Below are 6,505 nucleotides of genomic sequence, written 5' to 3' on the forward strand. Positions count from 1 at the left end.
GTGAGGAGTTTTGATGTTCCCATCTTGTAACTTTAGGAGACCATCTAAGTAAGGAGGTTCGATGTTTTTATATTAGCCTCAAGAGGAGTAAACACCATGGCTCGTTTGATTAGGGTGATTTCTCGTCAACATCTGATGTGGCTTACTTTGTGTTCCAACACTTGATGGAATCGGGTCTCTCCAAGTATCACAAGATAAACTGTTTACTAGATTAAAAGAGGCTTGGTGCCTTATTTGTAGTTTACTCCTTATTTCGAAGGAGGTGCCATTTTGTAAGTATTTCACCTTCAATACTATCTTACATTTTCATATAAACTGTTTGAACTCACTAGACATTAAACTGTAGAAAATTTTTATTTGACATGTATAATAGGTCACAGTAATAATGGGCCCAAGTGCCAATGATTAGAGCTTGGAAGTATCATTTAGAGGCACAAGCAGGATGACGCTTTAGCGAGTGCATTACATTTTAAAAATAACAGTCCTTCGTGGTTGAAGTAACACACACGTAAATCTACTTATACTATAATTAGATAGAAGTCCATAAAACTCTAATATTTAACTTTTGTTATTTGCCATCTTGGAAACATTGATACCTTCTTTCGGTAAATATTCTTATTTTGTCTGAAATCTCGAGTTTCCACCGAGTTTTAAATTTGCTGCTATTTTTTAATTTTTGAGGCATTACAATATCGTACGTAAGAGAAAAAGTTACATCGCCACCACGACTACCACCATTAGTTATCTCTACCTCAATCTCTACTATAACAACGTCCTCTACCTCTTCCACAACCACCATTGGTCACCGACCACCACTGTCCATCGCCATCGCCATCACCACTACCACCGTCCGCCACCTCCACCTCCACATCCTCCACCACCTTCACAACTACCGTCCAACGCCACCTCCACAACCACCATCGGCCTTCAATCACCACCGTTCATCTCCATCACCCCTACCATCGCTTCCACCTCCATCTCATCTGTTTGTTATAGCAACCCACTTTACCATCTCCACAACCACCATGGGTCACCGACTACCACCATCTATCACCACCATTGGCTACCACTACCACTATCCACCACCACCACCACCACCACCTCCACCACATCACTTACAGCTACCTCTTCTGCCGCTGTCAACCACCACCATCACTATCTACCATCTTTACATCCTCCACAACCATTGTCGTCCACCGACCATCATTTCCCGTCATCACGACCACTGGTACCGTTGGCCACCACTACCTCCACCTCCACCATAGCCACCACCACTTCACACCACCACCATTACCTCTATCATATCGGCCTACTGTCTCCTCCATCACTGTTGACAACCACCACTACTAGCATTATCTACCATTTTCACGTCCTCTACAACCACCACCATCCACTAATCATCAATGCCCCTACCTCATAACTATTGTTATTGCAACAATCTTAACCGTCCATTCGCCAATTGATAAGGATCTTGCAAACCAAATAAAACATAATTTCTCTTTTGTATGAATAGAGTTTTTTTGAACTACCATCAATTATATCAATTTTTCATAAAAATTTGGTAATATATATATATATATATATATATATATATTTATGTATATGAAAATTGTGCAAAAATATTTATAAATAAAATTATTTCATCATTTGGTTTATTTGTATTAATTATAATTATTATATGATACATAAAATCATCAAATTACTTTTGACGGCCTTGTCTAGTTTTGTCCAGTCCAGTACTACATATCAAACACTGTTTCATCAAGCTTCTAGAATGTTCTTTTTCATTCTTTATTACATGGATTATAACCTGGAAGAAACATAAATACTGGAGTTAGAAGAACTTTTTATCTCCTCCCATCACAGGCATTAAAACCCCCATTTTAACCATGCTCACATACTCGGTCTTGTAAGTCTGTACCATAACACCATCCACCTCATTACTTAATTAAGGATAACAAATCGAATCTGAGATCAAGATGTGCAAAGGTATACTTTTATCTTTACCATGAATTGATGCTTACTTCCTGCTCATGGGTTGGGTTGATCGGGTTTAATATTAAAAGAACTCAACCCAATGCTTGCGGTTTGTAATAATTTTAACCCAAACCAAACCAAAGTACAACCCAACCCGTACGGGTTGGTCGGGTTGATATTTTGGTGCGTTAAAATATTCTGTTAATCTTGAATATGTTAATTTTGTACTCATAATTAAAATCATACATGATAGTGTAATTGTGTAATGTATATATTAATAGAAATTCAACAATCATATTAAATCCAATAAATAAAAAGGATATCGGGTTCATCGGGTTAGGTTGGGTTCAAATAGTTGTAACTCAATATCAACCCAATACCTACGGTTTGACAATTTTACAACTCGATTAGACATCGAGTTGCTTCGGATTGGTCGGGTTTTTGAGCACCCCTACTTCCTTTAACGTACAGGTTCCGTGGATTCCTGATTGGATTTTCTGAGCGGCAAATGCAAGCATGCACCAATTAAGCCATATCATATTATATTTGATCAATAAGTACGTTCACTTTAAGGCTTTTTTAGTTTCACATGCTTATTGTAGTCAACGTTGTCCAATCAGACTACTTTTTTAACTTATATAATTAATTATGCAATATTGCTTTTATCATAAGTTAGGGTTACATAACCACTTCAATTCCTATGTATATAGTCTCTATCTTGACAGTAACTCAGAATATGATATCAAAAGACATTTGGCCTGGCGGTATCGTTCGTAGCCATTGATTTTCTAGGAGGTCATGAGTTCAAACCTCACCATAGGTGAGGAGCGTGTGTAAGCTTATTTGTTGTATTTACTGTATATAAATATTATATACTTCAAAAAAAAAACCCAGAATATGATGGTAATATGATGGTAACTGAAGCATAACCATTCATACTCGTCATGAATTATGAGTTTGGAATCCCAATTTTAACTGAACACTTTTGAAGAAGGTTTAAATTCCCGCCTGAATTATAATTCACAGCTATTCAAGGATCCTTGTTAAAGGTGAACGACTACATATATAAATATATATATATATATATGTATTTATACCTGTTGTAATATGCTTTTGTATTTTTGCAAACAAAACAAATAAAAAACCCCGTGTTTGATGAGGGCCGTTAAGAATTTAATATGCAGGCATGCAGGGGCGGATGCAATGGCAAAAAGGAGGGGGGAAGGGACCCCAGTCAAAAACTCAAAAAAAAAATATCATAGGTTAAAAGTTAGGTTTTACATGATTTACCTTTCACTTCCCCCCATTACATTTGTTCACGGGTCCCCAACCCCAATTGAAACCGTTACTCTAACCAAAAAAATCTGTTGAAATCAATCAACAAAACCAAAAAAGTTATTCAAAATCGACAAAAATACTAGAAAATCCCTCGAAATCAACCAAAAAACTTTAAAATTCCCTCGAAAACGTTGTAATTAGGTTAAAAACACATTGGACGATTTTGCGGGTCTTTAGTCTACCTTAAAGGTGACCCCACTGAACAAAAATCTTAGATCCGCCACTGCAAGCATGCAGATCTGATCGAACAGATGGAGAAAATGTTTCCATGAAAACCCAACGCAACATGCAAATAAGGTTAAACAACACACACACACACACATCTACATGTACAAAGGTGAGCGGGTGACCTAGGCAGCGGCCAAAGTCACGTAATCACATGTGATTTTAGTGTAAATTCACATGTGATTCGGTCGTTTTCGTGTTTTCTTATAATATATACATATATGCTTTTTGTGTGTGTGTGTCCAATATAAAATTTTCGTTTGGTTTTGTCAAAATAAGAAAGAATGCAATTTCATTTCAGTTTATGAAATTCTCGTCGAAAGTCCCATAGGTCACTGGAGTTTTTGACTAATTAACCGTTAACTTAAGCATCGTATGAGATTAGTCCAGACGAACACAAGTTAAAAAGATTAATGCTAGACTGACAAATATCAAATCCTTGAAAATTAAGTTTTTAATTAACATACATTTCAATCTTAATCAAAGCAGGCTAGTTACCACAACAACTATCTGTTCTATGAACTCTACATTTCTGCATGAACTGAAACGGTATAATTGTAGTATATCAAAATAGTATCGTGTGCAACAATATATATGGTAAACGCTTACCCGGGTAAGAGTCGTCACCCTCACTTACCGGGTAAGACATTCTATCCTTATCTTGCTCTTACTAGGAATACTGACGAGGGTACATGGTCCTTAGAGAACAATTAATAAGCCTTATATCACTTTCTATTTATCGGTATTTATTAAAAGCTAAATACGGTAACATAATTTTCAACAACTTTGATGTTAAAATTTTATCATCCATTGGAAGTTTTGTTTCAATTAAATACATATTAATGTCATATGAAGCAAAAACAGTTTATCAACCATAAGGGTGGTGTCTGATTGGTTTGAGCTTGACTCAAAAGGTCAAAAGTACCAGGAGGTCACAGGTTCAAATCCAATGAGGAATAAAAATCCCCTTATGGCCACGGAGGTTCAAATGCGGTGATTCTGGGCTATCTGCAAAACAGTTGGTCGCCCTGGGATTAGTCGGCTCACATAGCGGGTTGGATATCCAGGTTAATAAAAAAAAACAGTTTATCATAATCACATTAAGAATAGCCCTAAATACATCATCAAATTTAGAGGTTGTGATAGAAATCGATTAAATGAAATATGTAAAAGGAACAATCAAGCAAGTTAAATGAAGATATTTGGAATTTAAAGAAAACAAGAGTTTGAAGATCTATAAAGGAGGGTTTCTAATTTATATATTCTAATGGATAATATATATATATATTATTTAGAGTAAATCATGTCTTTCGTCCATGTGGTTTGTTAAAAATTGCGGATTTAATCTGTGTGGTTTAGAAATTTTAATTTTGTCTTTATTGTTTGCAATTTATTTCTATTTTCGTCCCTGAGGTCAAAGCACTAGTTTTAAGTGTGAATAACTAAATAAAAAATGAATTGTAAATCATAGGGACGAAAAAAATCAATAAAATTTAAATCATAAGGAGGAAAAAAGTAATGAAATATAAACTGTAGGGATAAAAATCATAATTTTAAAGCTATAAAAATAGGGATGGCAAAAAAGGACCCAACCCGTTGACTCTTCCCAAAATTAGCAGGTTGGGTTGAGATTTTCAACCCATTTAAATAAATGGGTCAACCCGTCTAACTCATTTAAATAAATGGGTTGGGTTGGGTTGAATTTTTCGACTTGTTTTTAACCTATTTAAAATATTATATTATATAATTTTATTTTATTCTTAATATTATATCTAGTATTCTAATTTTTAATTTTGTTTTATTCTTAACTAACAATTCTACCGTTGTGAGATGAAACTCCTAATTCCAATCGCCTCCATTACTCTTAATCATCATGAAACCTTAAGAAAACCCTTTAGTCTATTACTCCATTATCGCCTCCAAAGTCCAATCCAACTTATTTTGAATAATATATTTGTTGTGGTTGTGTTTTATTCAAACTTTGAATAATTTGTTTGTATTTGTGGTTGTGTTTTATTCACACAAAAAAAGTAAATAGTCTAGTCCTTTTTTAATTTAAAATTTTAAAATTAAATGGGTCAACCTAGGTTAAACCCATTTATTTAACAGTTGGGTCAAGAAAATTATAAGCAGATCAACCCGTTGTCAACTCATTTAGATAACATGTTGGGTTGGGTTGAAAAATCTCAACCCATTTAATCAAATAAGTTGGGTTGGGTTTTCAACCTGTTTAATAAATGGGTTGAACCCGAACCCAATCCAACCTGATCCATTACCACCCCTAGCTACAAGAACGAAAATGAAAGTTTTTAACAAGCCACAAGGACTAAAAGCGTAATTTACTCTATTAAGTATAAACTATGAGGGTGAGCCTCTGACACATGTGTAACTCCGCCATTTTACGAGAAACGTATTCGTCGTTTTTGTACCAAATATATATATGGACACCGATTTTATTTTAAGCTTTGATTTCAACTTTAACCCAATTTCAGAATTGTTATTATTCTGTTGTTGATGGATGTCTCGATCGTGAAATTGGGTATTTCGGTCGTTGCATTATCTTATGGACAAAATTCAATATTGTAACCACTATTTCAAAATAAAATCCGTCAATAAACTTACAGGAACAACGGTAGCTTTTGTACTAAAATTCAATGTGAGATGAGATATGATCATGATGTGAAAAATGACGATAATAAATGATAATGATGTGAAAGATAACAAGATGGAATACGCAACTAATTATTCATGAAGATCTTGGAAGATTCATTCGATCTTCCATTATTTTACACATACAAATACATAGTGAAAAATGTACATATAATAGCAACAGCAAGAAGAAGAAAAATCTATCTCTTGCAGACAACACCTCGCCCATCAAAACCGCTTTGGCATCTCAAGCTTGGCAATTCCAGGTTCAAGGTGGAACCTTCTTCATTGGAGCCCTTAAACTTAGCCACAGAAC

This window comes from Cynara cardunculus, assembly GCF_001531365.2.
Source record: "Cynara cardunculus var. scolymus isolate 2C chromosome LG 2, CcrdV1, whole genome shotgun sequence".
NCBI lineage: Eukaryota > Viridiplantae > Streptophyta > Magnoliopsida > Asterales > Asteraceae > Cynara > Cynara cardunculus.